This window comes from Elgaria multicarinata, chromosome 8 (assembly GCF_023053635.1).
Source record: "Elgaria multicarinata webbii isolate HBS135686 ecotype San Diego chromosome 8, rElgMul1.1.pri, whole genome shotgun sequence".
Taxonomy (NCBI): Eukaryota; Metazoa; Chordata; class Lepidosauria; order Squamata; family Anguidae; genus Elgaria; species Elgaria multicarinata.
This window is the reverse complement of record NC_086178.1, coordinates 12849901-12869178: the sequence shown is the minus strand read 5'-3', so window position 1 is coordinate 12869178 and position 19278 is coordinate 12849901. Positions and strand designations below refer to the sequence as shown.

Below are 19278 nucleotides of genomic sequence, written 5' to 3'. Positions count from 1 at the left end.
CTCCTTGGGGCAGGGAGCTGTCCTCTTGTGTCCCAAAGAGAGCCCTGAACAGCGCTGGTACTTATATAAATAGATGAAGCAGAAACAGAAGAGAACGTTATTGAGCAGAATAAAAACATAAGAAAGAAAGATGGCGATGACTCTCTGACATCAGTGTTCCAGAAAGGGACCCGTGGTAGTTTCTTTCCCCATGGAGGCAAATCTTATTTGATTTTAAATGCTAATTGATTCACAATGGCATGATGTGTGTGTGTGTGTGTGTGTGTAATTGTTAGGTTTTTATCGCATTTGAATGTATTGTTTTATTCTTTCAGTCAATGTTAATTGATCCTGGAAGCTGACTTAAGTGCCATTTTTGGGTAGAAAGGTGGGGTCCAGAATAAATAGATAAATAGACCGGAAGCTACTTTGTGGAAGGCTGAGATGTGACAAATGGCACAGGCCACAGAAGTCTGTACCACCCCGGGAGGGCTAAGCTTAACCCAGCGCTGCAGGGTTAAGACCTGCACACCTCCCTCCCCAGCGCTGTGGTGGTGCCTCTTCCTCTGCTGAAAAGACCCCGCAACCTCCCACGTGCTGGGGATAATAGGAGTTGGAGTTCAACTCCTCTGAAGAACACAACCTTGCCTGCCCTAGTACTAGAGGCACAAATCGTCAGACCGAACGAAAGGCAGCTCCCTAAGTTATGGGGAGAAGGGCCATAGCCCAGAGATAGAGCCCCCTGCTTTGCATGCGGAAGATGCCGGGTTCGGTCCCCAGCATCCCCCAGGTAGGGTTGGGGCAGACCCCTGTCTGAAGCCATGGAGAGCCGCTGCTGCCGGTCAGTGCCAACAATGCTGGGCTAGATGGGCAAAGGGTCTGACCCGGGATGAGACAGCTCCCCGTGTTTCCCACGGTGCTTCTGCACGGGGCATTGTTTGCACGCTTCCAGCACACCCGATACGGCAGCGCATGGGCTGGCCCAGCTGATTGCAGTTTGTACTCAAGTGCTACAGTCTACCCAGGAGAGGCTTTCGGTGGGAGGACTCCTCCTCCACTGCAGCCCTTTCCTAAAGAGGGAGGTGGGCTGACTTCTTGCGTGTTGAAATGCAAAACTGGGAATGCCTCCTATGTGGGAAAGCTGTCCTTGCCCACCAGACTTAGAGGCAGGGGAGGCCAGTGGCTCCGCTGTCAGTGGGGCGGTGAATCCGCTCCGGGTTTCACTCAGAACCAGCCAGAACTCTAAAGGAGTTTCCACACCTTGGAGAGCTCCTTTAAAGTTCTGGGTGGTTTTAACTGAAACCCGGAGTGGATTTACCACCCCACTGACAACGGAGTCACCAGCGCCCACTATGCTACTACATACATACTACATTTCGATGCATTTCCTTCCTTTCAGAATAACGACTTACTCCTTCCCCAACCTGGCGCCCCCTCACATATGTAGGACTATACTACTCTCATCATCTCCCAACCATCATGGCCATTGGCTGGCTGGGGAAAATTGTATTTTGTAGTCCTGGGGGGCGCCAGGTTGACGAAGGCACTTCTACCTTATTGGAATCCCTTCCCCTCCCCCTCCCCATGAATGTGAGTAGTGGGAGCCGGAGGGCGGCATACCCATTAAGCGGATACTTCCACTCTCGGCCGCTAGGTGGAGCGCTCTCCTCGCTGTGCTCATGGCTCGGCCAATGGGGGTGGATGAGAAGAGGAAAAGGGCGGTTACAGACCCCGTTGATTGGCAGGGCGTCCCCGCCTCTTCTAATTCATTTTTCTCCGGAGCCCAGCCTCTTGGGCGGAGCCCCTCCTTCAAAGGCGGCAATCCAAAGAGCGCCTGCCACCCAATCAGCGGGGCGCTTGGCGTTGCCAGGGGCGTGCCCCCGGCCTGCCACTTGCGCCGAGTGGGCGCCTGGTTGCCAGGGGCGTGTTCGGGAGCCTGATGGGCAGCCGCGCCCCGCCCCCTGGGTCTGAGCCGCGGCGGCGGTGCTGGAGCCCCCAGAGCGAGAGCGTGAGCGGCCGGGAGAGGATTCCGGAGCGGGGTTGGGGGCAAGCTGCGTCCAGAGCCCGGGGGTCGCTGGCAGCCGGCGTGCACGCAGCCGCCCGGGTCTCTCAAGCCGGGAAGGACCTACCGCGGGCGGACCAAACCGGGGAGCCCCCGCCGAGCCCGGGTCAAGGCTCAGGACCGACCCCAGCCGCCCCAGGGACGCCTTGAATTTCGCCCGCGCCCGGCACCAGAGCGGACTGCGCTCCAGGGCCGGGAGGAGCTCGAATCGGTCCTGAGCCGGAGCGTCCGCAGGATCAATCGCGGTGCAGCCTCTGCGCGGTACAGTTTGCAACTCCCCGGTACTGGCCACACCGGCATGCCTGGATAAGCCCCTCCGGTCGGCGCCGGCCCTGGACCGTTCCCAACGCACCGGACCCGGCCGAGGAGGTCCCGCTTCGGCGAGGCTGGCCCGCAGTGGCCGGGCTCGGCGCGCCTCGAGAGAGGAGCGGGGCGCTCGCAGGACGCCCGGGCGGCCCAAAGCCCCGGGGCGCTCCAAGTGCCGCCCTAGGTCCGGGCGGCCGAAGGGGAGAAGAGCATCCATCCCGCCGTGGGTCTCGCCCAGCGCGGAGGGAGCCGCGCGGACTACGAGCCGCCTTGCCTGGGCAGCCCCGCGCGGCACCGGCCGGGAGTACCGGATCGCCCGCAGAGGAGTTTAACGCCGGGAGACGCCGAACCGGGAGCGGGGGCCGGATCCTCCTCCGCCCGCTACCAGCCGCGGCAGCGCCGAGATCCAAGCCCGCCCGGGGCTCGGGATTGCGTAGCCGCCCCGCCGGGCTCCGGGCTCGCGATGGCCGCAGCCCGCCCGGGGGCGCCCCTGCCGCTGCTGCTGCTGCCGCTTCTCCTCCTCCTGCCGGGCGGCGGCCGCGCGTTGGAAGGTGAGCTCCGCCGAAGGGGAGGCCGAGGCGAGAGTCCGCGGGGTGGGTGGGGGGGTGCGCGGGGGAGGGCCCGCGGGAGCCGGCGCCTCTCCCTGGGGCGCCCCGAGTGGCCCGTCCCGGAGGGGCAAACGAGCCACCTCTCCGCTGCTCAGCCGCTGACCAGGCAGCCTGTGCGCGCTTACTTCGGAGTAAGTCCCATTGAACTCAGCGGGACTTTCTTCTTCGTAAACATGGCGTGGGGTCGGATTGTGAACGCCAGGACTTTAACGAACTCTCCCTTTGTTGTGTGTTTATGAGGGCGGGGGTAGTTTTGGGTAAGCACCCCACTCTTTCCAGCAAGATGCCCAACTTTGGACCGAAAGGCCGCCTCCAGGGGCATTTAGTGTCCAGTGTCCATACACACACGCCTTCGGACCCATAGCCATTGTCTTGGACAGGCGCCTGAAGAGAAGCCATTGTTCCTGTCTTTTGGGGATGGGCCCTGGCTGTTCTTCTCCCACCCCTCTCTCAGGACCACCCCATAATTAAGCCTCTGTTTCCTGGGCCTTTTCCCCAGCCCCTTGGACTTGGTGGTCCCTGTCCAGATCTCCGACAGTCCTCAATGAAAATAGGAATGTCCCAACCTTGGCCAGAGATCCAAACCATCTCCAGTTGACGTGGGCTTTCTTGGGTCTTCCGACCCCTGTTCAAAGAGAGGCATTCGGTAGGACCCCAATAAACTTGGGGTTTCTGATCCGTGTTACAACCTTACGCAGTTAATTTAAAAGGTTCAAGGGAAGGCAGCTCAGAACCCAGCTCTGTGTCCTTCCTAGAGAATGATGGCTTTCCCCTTTGCGTGGGTGGTGGATAGTCGAATTGGTTCGGTTTCGGAGGTGATGACTGTGTTATGAGTGGCAGGTGAGAGGGAAGAGGCCTCAAAACTGTCAAGTAATACCGACGAGTCCTTGGCAAACCATATTTCAACCGTGTGCAAGTTTAAACCGCTCCGTAGCTTAAGGTTCAAGTTGCATTTTTGCCAGATAGCTAGACTTCTCTGCCTGTTCCTGGCTGTAGCAGGGCACGGCGTCTTCCAGCCAGAAGGAAAGGAGGCACACCGGGCCTGGCCACTTCGCCTGTATTAAATAGGTGAAGCGGCTGGTCCATCAAGTTAGCCGGTGCTAGCCTTAATAACAAAAACAGGACAAATTGGGAGTTCAGCCAATGCTAATTTTTTAAAATTGTAGTTACTTCGAATGGTCCTGTCGGAGCTGCATGGAAGCCTCAAAATTGTAAATGAGCGGAGAAAGCTCCTGGCTTAATTCTAATTGTTGCTCATCTTAGCACGGAGAAGGTGAACATTGTTCTGCCAGTGGAAGCTCAGATTCTGTGGAAGCCACTTGAAGAACGTCTATGGGGTATCTCTGCAGCCTGGTTCTGTCCCGTTCCTGTCTCAAGTCCGAAGGATATTTCTGTAAAGCACAGAGCAATTTAGTTTAGGCAGGGAGGCTTGCATTCCAAATGGAGACCCTTCCTCCTAATACTTTCTTATCTCCACCGAAATGGCAGTAGCCTTTCTGTCCTTCTCCTTCTCTTCTTGGTACAGCTGAGCTTCAGATTCTTTCTCCTTCATCTTGAAGAGCAGAAATACTGCTGATGCTTTTAAAAAGTCTCGCAGAATTCCTGAAGGCTGATGTTTCAAGAACTGGGCGGGCATGCTTACAACTCTGTTGGATCATTCACCGGAGACGAGGGCTGAGATGGTGGGGTCTCGCCCTGCCTCTTGCAGAGCTGATGGAAGTTTTAATTTCAGCCCCTTGCATAAGGCATGCTGATGTATCCTCGTTGGAAAAGGTGCTGAACATCCGATGTATCTCAAGAAAGCTCTTGTCCTGTGTCGTCCTGAACCTTAAAGCCAATGTCACACAGGAAGAAAGAAATTCCAAAGCACGCTTTCAACATATTCAAGGGGAGCGCTATAGAAGCTGGCAGGTTTTAAGATGTCGTTTGATGTATTCAGTTTTGATGCAACTGAAGCTGAATTTTAAGGCTCAAACTGTATTCTCCAAATGCGCCCCACACCCACCAACTTATAAGGCTGTAGCATTAAAATTGGTTTCTGGGAATTTCCTGAAATACATCAGCCTGTTCAAAAGACACCTTAAACCAGGGCTTTAACCCCGGTTAAAGCCCTGGTTTAAGGTGTCTTCTGAACAGGGCCTAAGTGTGTCTCCCTGTTCGCTGAAAACGTCTTTAAACCATCCATCATCAGCATCTTTTTTCCTTGGGATTTGTTCAAAACATGATTTTTGACTTCTCCTTCCCCCCCCCCCCCCCTCCTTCCCTGTTCAATGCTGGCTTTAAGGTTCCTTTCCCAGAAGCATTCTGTTGCTGGGATAGCAAAAGCGCTTTATTTCTGGTGAAATGGAAGTTTGCGTGTGTGGCTGGGAAAGGAGGATTGGGAGGGGGAAATGAATCCGCTTCCAAGCTCTCTTGTAACTTAAGAGTTTCCTAGAAAAGTAAAGAAACAACCCTTCCAAATTACCTTGGCTCTTGTAGAGAGCCGTGTTCGAGGATTTTCTTTCTTTCTGGAAAAAGCATGATCGCTATGCATCCTGTAGAAATCATGCTGCCACCTTCTTTGTGGACTACCTAGCCAGCGAGGCTTCACCCCCTCAAATAGTTTAAGGCCTGTAAGAGCTTTTTCATGCAGGGGCCCTTATACTCATAACTGTATTGTTGGAGAGGAACAGTTTCTCTTACACATATATGTAGCTACAGCCATCCAAACCTGGAGGTGGGAGAGATCCTTGTCCTAGCCATGATGATAAAGTATATCTAAAGCTCTCAATACCCAGTAAAGTTTACTGCCTCCGTGAATGGGACATAACACAGTACTAAAATTGGTGTTGGTATCCCCGCCCAAGTTTGTTCAGTCTTATCATTGTCTAGGTTCTCCTACAAACTTGTATATTTGTTTTTAATGTTCACTGTTCTTAACTTTTGTAAACTGCTCAGAGAGCTTTGGCTACGGGGCAGTATATAAATGTAATAAATAATTATTATTATTCTCTGGTTGACATGTTTTATGGGTATGGCGTTCCCCTGTTCCATAGCCTATTCCTTCAGTGCTGAGCCTAAGACTTCATTGTGGAAGGCCTACCTGTGCTCCTAATTTGGCCCTGTTTTGCTTGACTCACTGGGGTGACGGCGGCCTCTTATCTGTGAAGTTCGGAGCCTGTTGGCCAAACTCTTTATTCCAGACGGGTAGGCGGCAAAGTGCAGGTTGCAGAATTTGGAAAGATTCGCTTAGCAATAGCAAAACAGGCCTCACGAGAAGCTCGTGTTGGGTGGTGCCAGTTTGGGGTCTATGCATTTGCATTCGAGGCGGGAGGGGTGGCTCTGAAGGTTGGCTTTCTAACCTACCCTGCTTTGTTCTGCTTTTGTTCCAGCTGGACTCCATGTAAACTGATTGATCGTGCATATTGCATATGCTGTGACTTAACTCTGTGAATCAGGGTCACTTGACCCTAGATCAGCAGAAGTGTGTGGCTTTTGCATTTTTCTTTTTTCTCTCACTCTTTGGCTTTCTTTCTTTCTTTTTTTTTTAAAGGTACATAGGTTAAAAAAAATAGGGGTGGGGGAGGCTATTCACAAAGCTGCTTCCTGACGCAGACTTGTAGCTTTCGAGCAGTTACTGTAAATCCAGTGTATACATTACTTTTAATGCTAATAATAAATCCATAGCAGCAATAAATCCATGCGCGCACACTCTATATAAACCGCAGCTGCTAGTAACACAGGATCCTGTCACTTCGCTCTGCCCTGTCAAGTTTGGGTGCCAAAAATGTGTAACTCCCAGCTAGTTTTGTTACCTTCCTGCCTCGACCCGTGAGACTTGGGAGTTTGTGGTCGACTGGTGTGCGTGTGTGTGTGTGTCTGTGTGTATGCACGTTTTTAGACTTGTCTGGCATTTTTTTTTATTGCAATGAGAGTCTGTTGCATTGTGCTCCTTTCTCTCCACCCCCCCTTCCTTAGCCTGACCTACAAGGGTAGCGTGGAGTGTCCGGTTTCTTTGCAAGGGCGTGCAGGAGGGTGGGTGGGGGGGACGACGACAGTGAGGGTTTTCGGAGGGGGACCCGCGTTTCAGCAGCAATTCAGTAAGAGCTTTGTACGGCTGGGAAGAAAATGGTTTCTTCCCCTAGGTTTCTGCCTAAGCGTGCTGGGTCTGTTTGAAGTTACAATGTGTTTTTCTTCTCCGGTTCAGCAGCGCCTCAGCCTGCTGGAGAAGGAATGCTTTGGCGCAAAAGCAACCCCAGCGGCTTTCTCTGGCAGAGGAGCCTGAACGCAAAGAGGAGGCTAGCTTGGCCAGGGAGCCAAGGGCCCCTTCGGAATAGCTTTTTTTCCTAGCTCGGCCAAAGAGCACGGGAGGGAAAGGAGCTCTCTCCTTTTCAGTCTTTCAAAAAATGCAAGCTTTTTTTTCTTTCCCTTTTGCCCAGTTGTTGCTGGCTGCGTTGCCTCGGGCTGGGAACCCCAATCCTGTGTCCCGGGAAGCCAAGCCTCTAGTCTGAGAAAGGAAAAATGAGATGGTATTAATTTAAAGTGCATCAAATCACATTTTCTATAGCTCTTAGAGCTTCTGATGCAATTTCCAGGCGGTGGGGTGACCCCCCTTGCCCCTTCCCCACCCCACCCTGGGGCTGAGCATGAGGGAAGGAATTAATGTTGGTTTGGGAGCAAAGGCAAGCAGCTTTTGCCAGTTTCTCTCTGGGTGCAGGTGAGTGGACTTGTAGGGAGAGAGGACTGAGGGCAAGGCAGACAAGATGAGCGCCTCCAGATCCCTGCCTGATTTTGGAGGGTTTCTCTTCTCCTTTGTCTTCTTTGGGCTGCCTGGCTGGGGCAGATTTCAAAGGACTGGTGCTGTGCAAAAGCCCCAGGTCCAATGTGAACTAGCCCACTTTGCCGAGTGGGTTTCCTGTACTCGCTCACGAGTGGATTCATCTTTTCTGGAACACTGGGAAAAGATGGATATTTGGGACGAATTGGAAGAACGGAACCTTTTGGACTGTATTCCAAAACGTCTGAGCTTCAAGGCACCTAAGTAGCATCACTTAACACAGAGAAGTTATCTCTTAAGACCCTTTAATCACTGTCGTGGTAGTTAAAGAGTGCTTAAAAAGATGGATTTCCCATACCTATTTGATGCATATTTGTGGGCGCAGTGGGAATTCAGACGCAAGCATGGAACCGGATGGTGGTAGAAACTATCCCAGGCTAGTTTAATGTGGAGCAAGAGGGTGTGTATGGGACCTGAAGGGGGTCACGAGGAAGAATAATTCTATCCCTTTCCAGTTTTGCTTGGGTTGGAAGAGGCACAGGCAGATAAAGGCTGGTTCGGACGACACCTTTTAGCTCTCTAAAGGCTGGCTGATTTCTGCCACATCTTTATTTCTGCCCTGATAAACTCCCCAAATATAAACACGTTTGAACGTGATGCACACACATTTATGCACGCACTTGATACGGTGTAATGCGCACGCATATGTATGTGCACATACGATACGGCATTCTCTCCTCATGTATATGCTGTCAGGTATTTTCTTGATGGACGGAGATTTGCTTTCTTTTTAATTACAGTTCAGTGAACTGCCTCCTCTCTCAACAGGGATGTGAGGCCTGCTGTTTGTTGATGCTTTGGGATAAAGCTGAGAGATATCTGGTCACAGAACTCTGGAAGCCCAGGCCGTGCTCATTAAATCTCCCATTCCTTGCAAGCTGGCTCATCCATATGGGGGAAGGAAAGGCTGCTTCTTTGTGCCCGGAAAAGCAGACAGTTAATTGGCGAAGAGGGCAAACTTGTAAGGCACGTTGCAAGCGCCTCTCAGGCTCCCCCCCCCCGCCCCCCGATGCTGTTCTCTGTACTTTTCTTACTCTCATCTTTTTCTTTCTTTTTTTGGAGCCTAACGAAGCTTCACCTTGGGTTACGCGGGCAAAATGCTGAGCTGCCTGGGGGGCGCTGAAACTCTCCGGCTAAATTGTCGCACGTTTTCTCCGTGTGCATCTTACGATAAGGACCGCTTGCTGCTAACGACTGCTTCCCCTAGCTGCCTCGGTGTTTTTCCTACGAACTTGAGCTGAGGCTGACACATCGCGCGAAATATTTGGGGAAACCAGTCGGTTGCCGTTTTTCTTTCCACAGGCCGGTTTGGTTGTTTGCCGTGGCTGGCAGTTGGGTACTTGGGAGCTTTTAATTAAACATACCAAGGAAATCTGAATCAGAGGCTCAGATGTTGGTGGTGTGTGTGCTGTTGTTGTTATTTCATCTTTCGCTCTTTTGAATTGCAGCTCAGCCTGTTGTGCTCCCACAAACTGGTTTGTCCAGATTATGCGTCTCCTCCTATTGGTGCCAGGCATGAGGGGAGGGGGAGGCAGGCGTTGGTGCGCATGTGCGGGCAGCCAGATCCTCGTCATTCGGGAGCATGGAGTAGAATGTTCCAGAACCAGCTTAGGTTGGCCGCTGGGTTGCTTTGTTTTCACCAGTTTGGGGTACGACAGCATTGCCAAATAGGCCAGTAGGTTAAACCACCCGCTTTTCTACTTCAGCTTTTGAGCCACACTGCGTGCTTTGACCCTTTAAAGCAGCCTTCCTCAACCTGGGGCGCTCCAGATGTGTTGGACTGCATCTCCCAGAATGCCCCAGCCAGTGGCTGGGGCATTCTGGGAGGTGCAGTCCAACACATCTGGAACGCCCCAGGTTGAGGAAGGCTGCTTTAAAGTGTCTGCTCAGAGTTTGAGAAGGTTGCCGGCACTGGCTAGATTCCTTTACGTGAGCTCGGATACCCAAACCATCTTCCATAGGGAGCCTGCCGTCTAGAAATACATTCAATAAATCAATGCAAACGCATGGCGTGTGTGGCAGGGTTTTTTATTAGTCGAGCAGGAATTTTTAAATTTTTATTTTGCTTTGTTTTGTTTGTTTCTTCTTTAAAAAAAATAATAAAAAATGGCGGCCTTCCCTTAGCTGTGCTTTTGTGTGTCACTAAAATGTCGCTGTGAGGAGACACAGCTTTAATGGGGAAGCAGGTGATTGAGCTTCACAAAGGATGCGTCTGGGGAACAAAAGTTGGTGGGATGATTGGTCTTGTTGGAGAGGATTGGCTTGGGGAGTTGTTGTTGTGTGCTCCACTACTGGGTTTTTAATACTCGGTGCTTTGCTAAAATTAAACAAAAGCAAAATCTGTTCGCTATCTTGAAGGCCTGCCCTCCTGTGTCCTTAGGTGTGTGCGTGTGGGGGGGGGGCATGCTTTACAGCAGAAGAGGCCCACTTAGCTGTGGTGAAGGGGTTCTGAAGTAGAAGCCCTCACAGACAGAAACAATGGGTTGGGGGGAGAAACAATTATTTCTTGTTCCTCTATGCCTTTGTACCTTGGCTGTGGTCTCAGTAAGATTACGAGTCCAGTTTGGTTCAAGGAGGACTGGTGTCTTCATTTGTAGTCCAAAAGCCATCTGGGTCTGCTTTGTGGGCAGCAGTTGACCAGGGGAAACATGGTTTGTGTGTGTGTGTGTGTGTGTGTAAGTAAATTGAAAGGATCTCTGTTGTATTTTCTGTTGAGATTATGTGAGGGACCAAATGGAAACCTGCAGGGCTTTGAGCAATGGGTTGGTTTTTTTTGAGTCAGGCGAGCTGCATGGGAACGACTTGCCGCTGCAACTGAATTATAGCTCGGGATCCCGTTTGGCTACCCCTGACCAGTGCTGGCATCTACCGTCTTTGCCTGCTCCTTTCCTAAGAGCTGCGCTTCGTGCATGCAGTGGAGCCAGTGGAAAAGAAAGAGCTCTTCCGTGGCTGTTGATGGTGCTCTCGCATTGCCGATGCTTACCTTCAGGTCGGGGGAGGAAAGATGGGAAGTTTGCAAGGAGCTGGAAGTGTAAATCCGTTCTGGAGAAATGGGGGTCTGAGGGTCTGAGGTGTAGCATTTGGACACTGTCCTCAATGCCGAAAATGCAGTTTAAGCCATATGTTTTCAGCCGTGCCGTTGTGTAGGAGCCCTGTGTGTATATGTGTTTGTGGTTTCTCCGGCCCCCCCTCCATGTCTCTACGAGCCCGCAAGCTTCCAAACACCTGTTCCCCAGCCCCCACCTTGGAATGCAAAATGTCAGAAACGTGTAGGGAGTCAAGACCTGGTTTATAACCAACAACATGCATGCACAACCCTGGGTTTGGGAGCGGAGGGCAATTGATGTGAAAATTGCGTGGATTTTCCCAAGGATTCAAAGGAATCTTTATACTTCTGAGCAGCCCTCTCTCCGCCACCCACCCACCCACCCCGCTCTTCAAAGATGGCTGGAGAGGCCTGTCAGTCATAGCGAGCCCTTGTCATCCCAAAGCCGCCTCTTTCCTTGCGGTATGGGGAGGCGGAGGCGGCAGCTGCTTCGGCATTTGCTCTGGCTAGTTTTGCGAGTGAAATCCATGCTAGTTTGAGGGAGGGAGGGAGGGAGGGTCTTCCTTGCAACTCCAGTTCTTCTCTTTCCCTCTGTCTGCGTTTCTTCGATTTGCCCCAGCAAAAGCCAACGAGAGAGAGAGAGAGAGAGAAAGAGAGAGAGAGACAAACTACTTCAGGGATTCGTGGGCAAGAGGGAGCATAGGTGTTGTCACTGGTGGTGTCATTCTGTTCTGCACACACCAACAGTGTGGAATCTGAGCCCCCCCCCTCTATTAATGAGAAAAATGTGTGGGGCTTGACCAATTGCCAGGACCAGATTTATTCTAGTTCCCCAGAAATTAAACTGAAAATGAAGAGTAAAGAGAGGGAGACAGCCAGGCCCTGGCACTGTTCTCTGCACTCCGTCTTTGTGCTTGTTTTAACTTTGGAAGAATCTGAGTTTTGACTGGGGGTGGGGAAGAGAAGGATATTTAGGTTTAAACAGTTCCAGATGGGTTTAGCGTTCGCACGTTGGGAGGAAGTGAGCTGAGAGCCGCGTGGAGATTTGGGTAACTGCCCCAGGCACAAGACGGGAGGGAAGACTTGGCAGAGGGTTTTTCGACCCATGTGCTTGCCAGCTAGTTGTTGACTCGCAGAGTCACTCTGTCTGTAGGGTGAGCCCTTCTGATAATGTCTCCTGGCACCGTCTTCCCTCTTCCCCACCCCCAGATGCTTATTTTCTTCCTCCTCCTCCTTCCCTGGACGGCTTCCAAGAGACGAACCTGCAAAAAAGAACTGGAGAAGGAGGCCTCTCTCACCTCTTCAGTTCAGAAGTTGCCGAGAGGCCAGCAAAACGGTGCCCGCTTTGGTGTTCATACAGGCCCTGTTCGCAAGTTACGAAGGAGGCATAGGTGGATGTTGGCTTCTGCAGTCTGCCAGCATCGGGCTTATCACTGATCACAGTATGGATGCTCCTTGCCACCACCACCCCTCACACGTGGCCACTGTGGCCCAGTTCTGAGAGAGGAGTCAGAGAAGGAGGCTTTATCATTGAACGCTTTGTGTGAATATTATCAAAGCAAGGCCATCCTCCACCTTTCCCAGGGTGCCTCTTTATTCGTCGAGAAAAGGATTTCTTTCTTTAGAAAGCAGAATGAGGGAGAGTGTCAGGATATGCTTGCATGTGCTCCTGTACTTAGAGGGAGAGTTTATTCAGCCTTCCCCCTAATCTGGGGCTTCTAGATGTGCAGAACTACAAGTCCTGTCATCCCCAGCATGCTGTCTGGGAGTGGGGAGAGTTGTGGTCAGACATGTCTGGTGGGGAAAGGCTGAATTTAGAAAGACACTGACTTTGGACAGGAAGGTTCTAATTGAATTATCATGGCCTTTGATAGCCTTACCCATGAATGGGTCCAATTCTCCTTTTAAGAAACAAAAGAAAGAGAAAAGGCCACCTAGGCTACTGGCCATGACTTGTGGCAGCAAAATTTCAGAAGTCTATTTATGCTCCAGTAGTTCAAGGCAGCATAATTCATATGTGCGTTTCATGCAGCATTTCCTTTGGCCCCTCCTGGATCTACCAGCAATCAATGTCGTTTGATGACTCTTAAGTTCTAGTACTGCAAGAAGAGGTGTCTGTTCACTTTCTCCATCTCATATACAATTCTATAAACCTTTTATCATCTCGTTTTCACGGTCTCCCCATCCATGGTTGCCTGTAAACCTAAAGAGGCCACAAGCTGTCTTCACACCAATGATGCAGTTCTGTTATCACTTTTGATGTCCTTTTCTACACCTTTTCCTCTTGAATGATGCTGAAGGGCAGCCTTCTCTAGCCTGGATCCCTTTAGATATTTTGTACTAGGGATGTACGAGTATTTTGTCTCTGTTTGCAAATCATGCAAATTTGTCCTATTTGCAATCCTGAACTGAGCATTTTCACGCTTTAGTCAATGGAGGGAAAGTTTGCACTTTACAAAAAAAAAAAAAGTGCACAGAAATGCACACTTTTCCTGTTTGAAATGCACACTTTCCCCATTCAAATGAGCTAAGAAGCAGGTCAAAAATGAAAATGGCAGGAGTCAAACAAGCTTTGAACTTCTTTGGGTGTTTTTTTGGAGAATTTAGGTGAGCTTGAAAACTGCTGGTCCTCTCCTTACTATTTTGGGCTATAATTCAGCCCAGCTATTATAGCCATTGTCCAGGAATGATGGGAGATGTAGGCCAAAAACACCTAGACCAGCCTTCCCCTAACTAGTGTTCAATGTATGTGTTGGCCTTCAACTGCACCAGCAAGCATTGGCCAATGGTCAGGAATGCTGGGAGTTGTAGTCCCAAAAAATCTCAATAGACTCTTGACAGTGCAATGCTATACATGTTTACTCAGAGGCAACGCTGACTATGTTTAGTGGAGCTTATTCCCTACTAAGTGTGTTTGGGATTGCAACAGAAGTCTCACCTAAATGCATTTCCAAACACCTGTTCTTCCTTTTCACACCTATAAGGCGTACATTTAATTTTAGGTGCAGACCAAAACGAATTGTATGAACACACCCAAATGCAACCTTTCTCAAGATAGTTCTCTCCTGTCGAAATTATGTGCCCTCTCCGCCCCCATATAGGCCTACAAGTTGGCTTCTAACAATGAGAGAGAAACAAATTAGGAACAAAAACAACAGGAGCGATGTTAAATTTAACAATGAAAATCTTTAATGAGGATAACCAAGTCAGTACAAAACTGTCTACAGCAAATTAAATTAGCTAAAAATAGCTGTAAATGCAGCAACCGGCTAACTTAAACGCTTTCCAAATACCGTACTCTCTTTCGAGGCTTTGAAAAGACAAGCCAAAGCATCTCGCTTTCTCTGTTAGAAGAAATTCCAGAGGTCAGGTACTGCTGCAGAAAATGCCTTCTCTGTTTCCGCTACCGGAGTCTTGGGAGGCTGAAGCAGTTTGCTCAGGGCCCCTCTTAGCTTCCTCATCTTCATTCCCTCGCGTTAAAGTCTGGGTTTTTCTTATGGACCGCCTCTGTATTCCTTGCTGAGCTCGTATTGAATGGTTTAGCATAGGGAAGAAAGGTGTATGTGGTATTTGCAGAGGCTGGTGGTTTCTAGCCCACCCCACCCCCAGAAGCAGGTATAGGCTAACTGACCCTCCTCCAACCATGGAGCTTCAGTGCTCTCTTCCCGGAAAACATTGGCTGCACTTCTGCAAGCGTCAGGGCATGTTCACCGTTGTTTTGACTGCTCAGCGGCCGAACAGTTCACCACAAGTGCCGTTTTTTGTGATGGAAACGACAGAGTTTGATTCGGCAGGGGGAAATCCTTGCCCAGGGCCTCTGAGGCAGCAGAGGAGAAGGTGGGGCTGTGAGGGGGAGGTTTGGGTACGATGGGTCAAGGTGTCAAGCAGTAGCCAGGAAGGCCAAAAAAAGTCAGGGTGGAGTTAAATTCCGCACACTGATTTGAATTAATGAGACAGAAGCTTGGCTCCCAAGTTTCTGATCGTTGCTTCTTTTGTAATGAAATAGAATTTTTTTTAAAAAAACAACAACCACTGCTTTGGTGAAATGCGCCGCTTTTGTACCGGCTCGTGTTATAGGCGGGTTATTTCTGTGGCAGAACTGGGTGGGGGGCGATGGATGTTTCTTAGCATGAGGGCGACTGCAAATCACTCCCTTCCTCAGCTTGCCTAGTGGAGCTTGGGAGGCCGCCACGGCTTCGGAAGGAGGGGAAATGTAGTCTGCGAGACTGAGGGAACTGAAGAGAATATGCAGCTCCCCTCCTGCCTTTCCCACAGCGCAGGGGCAAGTCTGTGATTGATGAGTCGGAGGTGGTGGTGAGGTCAAGCAGGGGGAGCTACGGGTCAGTGGTAAGAGAATAGCGGGAGGGATGGATGGGCTGGAACCTGACTCTGAAAGCATGCAAGCCAAGAGGAGCGAATGAGAATGGGGCATAACGTTTCCCTCAGCCGTGGCTCAGGCCTACTTCTGCCTCCGACTGAACCTGCGGGAAGTAATGAGCGGCCACGAGGCAAGTGTGGCTCCTCTCGCCAACCCAGAGTTTTGGCGGAAGGAGGAAAAGCGTACGAATCCTTCTTCACAACTTCTGGCACGCGTGTGTGTGGTTCCTCACCAGGTTTACCCGAAAGCTGTTCGTATTTAAGAAGCCGTCGTGGCACAGGGTCGTTTTCTACGCCTTCCTTTTCCTTGGCCGTATTTCGTAACCCTTGTTGCGTCTCTTGGAGGAGCCCAAAATGGCGGCCGCAGCGCTTCCGTAGAGAGACAGTTAATGGCGGCCGGAGAGTGCTAAACTATGCATGAGCCAGAGCGACTTGGCGCTGTGGAGATGGGAGTCAAAGATTTCACGTTGATGCATGCTGGGGTTATGGAAGCAGAAGGCCAAATGCCCGATATCTTGTTAATTTGTGGTTTCCAAGGCACTGATTGGGCCCTGCAAGCAGACGCTGTTTCTCCAGGAACCTGCTGTGCTTGTAGCTTTCTGGATTCTTTTCTGGCGTTGTTAATGCAGTTCTCTGCTAGAAATTATTTTTAAAATGGAACGGACGAAAGAGAGTTTGGCTCCTTTCTCTGTACTGCTTCATCGAGCAAAGGAAAGCAGTGTAAAGGCTCACCTCTTCTTTGGGTGGTGCTTTGACCTTCCTAGTTTTCGTCCCTCAGTATTTTTAAGTGATCAGCACCCTGTTGGTCGTGGAGCGGCTAACCTTGGTTGTCTCCTAGGCCTTTGAATTCAAGGCCTTTGAATTTGGGGCTGACTTCCTGTAGCTGGAGGTGTGTTTCTTTTGGATATCTTTTAGGGACTGTATGTTTGATATTCCACAAAGCGTTTGCTGGAGAGTGATGTTATTAAAGGCCTGTTTCTAGGTATTTGGCTGGCCAGTTCAATGTATATCGAGACTGTATATATTCAATTGGCCAGGCACAAAATCATAATTTAAGATCAGGGCTTTTTTTCAAGCTTTCAGGATGATGTAGACCAGACACCCAATTTTGCCTAAACAGGTAAATATCATGTGTATTGGCTCCGCTTCTAGTTTCCCCCCCGTGTAACATTTTCGACCATACATGCTGCAGAAATTATTTCTTGATGCAACTGTGTCTACCTTGACAATTAATAATATTTAGAGTATGATCCAGTGTCCTCCGAGTCTTCCTGTCGGTTCCTCTGTTTCTACAGGGGGGGAAATCTGTAATGGAAATTTTCCCACTGCTACATATTCCTGTTACATTTCTTTTTCTTCTTTTTTTAAATAGCAGTTTCATAAAATTATTAACATAAAGAAAGGGTACAACGTGGATCAAATTAGGTCATTTTAAAGTTGTACCATTGTACACTTGCATGAGGCCAGTTTTCAGTGATCCCCTCCACCAGCCCACTGTGCCATATCCCAAACTCTTCTAGAGGGTCCCCCAATCCAGCTTTTTGGGGTTTAGAGTTGCAGTGGGTAGGCAAAAATGGGGTACTCCACATTTTAAGAGCTGGATTGCTTTCTGAGAGCACAAAGCCATCATTGGATGCAACCCATAATTAACTTTTATTCAGATGAGAATCTTTGGGAAGTGTGTGTATATATATTATACTCGTTAATGGTAACATACAGCCTTATTTACTTGTACAGATGGGATGGGGTAGGAAGGGTGCTAAATTAAAACAAGAAGGATGCATACCACAGACACGCATAATTCAAGCATGCTTAATAGATTCCAATCTGTTTAGACCATCCTTCCCCACTTTGGTGCCCTCCTTACGTGTTGGACTACAGCTCCCAGCATGCCCCAGCCAATCATGCTGGGAGTTGTTGTACTCCAACCCAGCTTGAGGACACCAGGTTGGGGGAAGGCTGAGCATGAGTGGGCAGAAAGTAGGCCCCCGGATGTTTTTGACTTCATCTCCCAGCATGCCTGACCACTGGCCATGCTAGCAGGGGCTTCTGGGAATTGAAGTCCATACCACTGGAGATCTGCCTTCTGCCCACCCTGCTCTAGAGTAACGGCATTCTCTAGGCTGCTCAAAAGAAGGGCACCAGGTTGTGGGGAAATCAACATGAGGGCAAAGGCTTGAAGTCCCTGTGCCACAGCCCAGATCAGGGGTCTCTTCTCTCTCTCTCTCATATTGCCCCCCTAGCTGCTTTTTGAAGAAGAAAGGTACTTTGGGAATCCCAACCTAACGTGTAGTTCCCTAAGTTGAGCTAAGCATGGCCTTATAAGCTTGCCTCGAAGACCAGGGTGGGCAACTTGTGACCCTCCAAATGTTGGTGGACTTCAACTCCCATCAGTCTTATCCAGCATATCCAGGGGTGATAGGAGTTACAGCCATGCCTGCTGTAAAAAATTGCTTGAGTCAGACAGAAGGAAATGTGAGACTCTAGTTCAGTCCTGGTGTCCTCCAGATGTATTGGACTTCAACTCCCATCATCCCCAACCATAATGGAGAATGGAATTATAAGAATTGTAGTCCAACACATATAGAGGGCATCAGGTTGAGGGAGGTTATGTCTGTAGGCCTCTGGTGACTTTTTCCAAGGTCTTGTACATGAGGTGCTGAAGGAGGATACTGGGGACGGGAACCCAGATGGTAGAAATTAAAAGAGATTGTATATGTATATTGCATTTATATCCCACCTTTTTTCCTACTTAAGGAACCCAAGGCGGTGTACATAATCCTCCTCCTCCTCTCCATGTTATCCTCACAACCACAACCCTGTGAGGTAGGTTGGGCTGAGAGTCTGTGACTGGCCCGAGTGGGGACTAGCACCCGGATCTCCTGACTCCCAGTCCAGCACTTTAGCCACTATACCACACTGGCCCTCCCACTATGCCACACTGGCCAGAGATTGGGCAGCTATTCCACCTTTTCCTCTTTAATGGGTAGTTTCTGTTTTTTTGTTTTTTTGGGGGGGGGAAAGAAAAAGAGGGAAGAAGCAGTGGAAAAATAGGGCAGAGCTACCAATTTATTTATTTATTTATTTATTTATTACATTTTTATACCGCCCAATAGCCGAAGCTCTCTGGGCGGTTCACAAAAATTAAAACCACAGTAAAACACCCAACAGGTTAAAACACAATTACGAAATACAATATAAAAAGCGCAACCAGGATAAAACCACACAGCAAAGTTGATATAAGATTAAAATACAGAGTTAAAACAGTAAAATTTAAATTTAAGTTAAAATTAAGTGTTAAAATACTGAGTGAATAAAAAGGTCTTCAGCTGGCGACGAAAGCAGTACAGTGTAGGCGCCAGGCGGACCTCTCTGGGGAGCTCGTTCCACAACCGGGGTGCCACAGCAGAGAAAGCCCTCCTCCTAGTAAAGCCCTACACCACTGATGAGGTGGTGTAAAATTCTGTGAATGGGGCCAGACGATTGCACAGTAAAAGCAACGGTGCTGTGGCACCCCTGTTTGTCTTACCTAGTAAGTCCACTTTTGCCAAGGTTCCAGGACAACTTCCTCTCTTTGCCTCTGACTCTAGGTGTGTCCTTGGGCAAGTAACTTAGCTCCTTTCTTGCCCATCTAGCAAAGCAGCTACTAATCCACCTTCTCTTTCTTCCGTCAGCCCATTGTCCTGTAATTAAAAGAGTTAGATGCAGGGACCAGCACTCATTGTTTGGTTCATAATGGGATTCTGCCGGAGCCGGGCCCTTTAGGCGCTGCTGTAATATGAGAACGAATGACGAAAGACTGCTTTTAAAATGCTCACCTTGTTTTGTAGCTCTAAATGGAACACAACCTTCCCATGCTGCAGGTGGGGCATTTGACTTGGATTTGGGCCATCAAAAGTTTGTGCTTGGGACAAGGGCGACCTCAGTTGGGACGCGGGCTGGCTTGCTTGCTCTGCTTAGGGCCAACTCTAAGAATTTAAAGGCGTATCGCAACGGCGGTTTATGCTAGCTGGCCGTACATGCCATTGCCTGATCATAGGAATGAGCATTAATGTGTTTTTACTTGAAGCGTGTACATAGGCAA

The 19278-nt window shown here is 49.8% G+C and overlaps 1 protein-coding gene across 4 annotated transcripts in view; it reads left to right on the top strand.

Annotated features, from left to right (window-relative positions):
* The first annotated feature begins 2839 nt into the window (after positions 1-2839).
* The window catches only part of EPHB3 (EPH receptor B3), a 105051-nt gene continuing 88612 nt past the window's right edge, over positions 2840-19278 (top strand). For all 4 annotated transcript variants that reach the window (XM_063131891.1, XM_063131889.1, XM_063131890.1 and 1 more), the window contains exon 1: positions 2840-2898. The gene's annotated coding sequence lies outside the window, so the exon portion shown is untranslated. The remainder of the gene's footprint in view (positions 2899-19278) is intronic.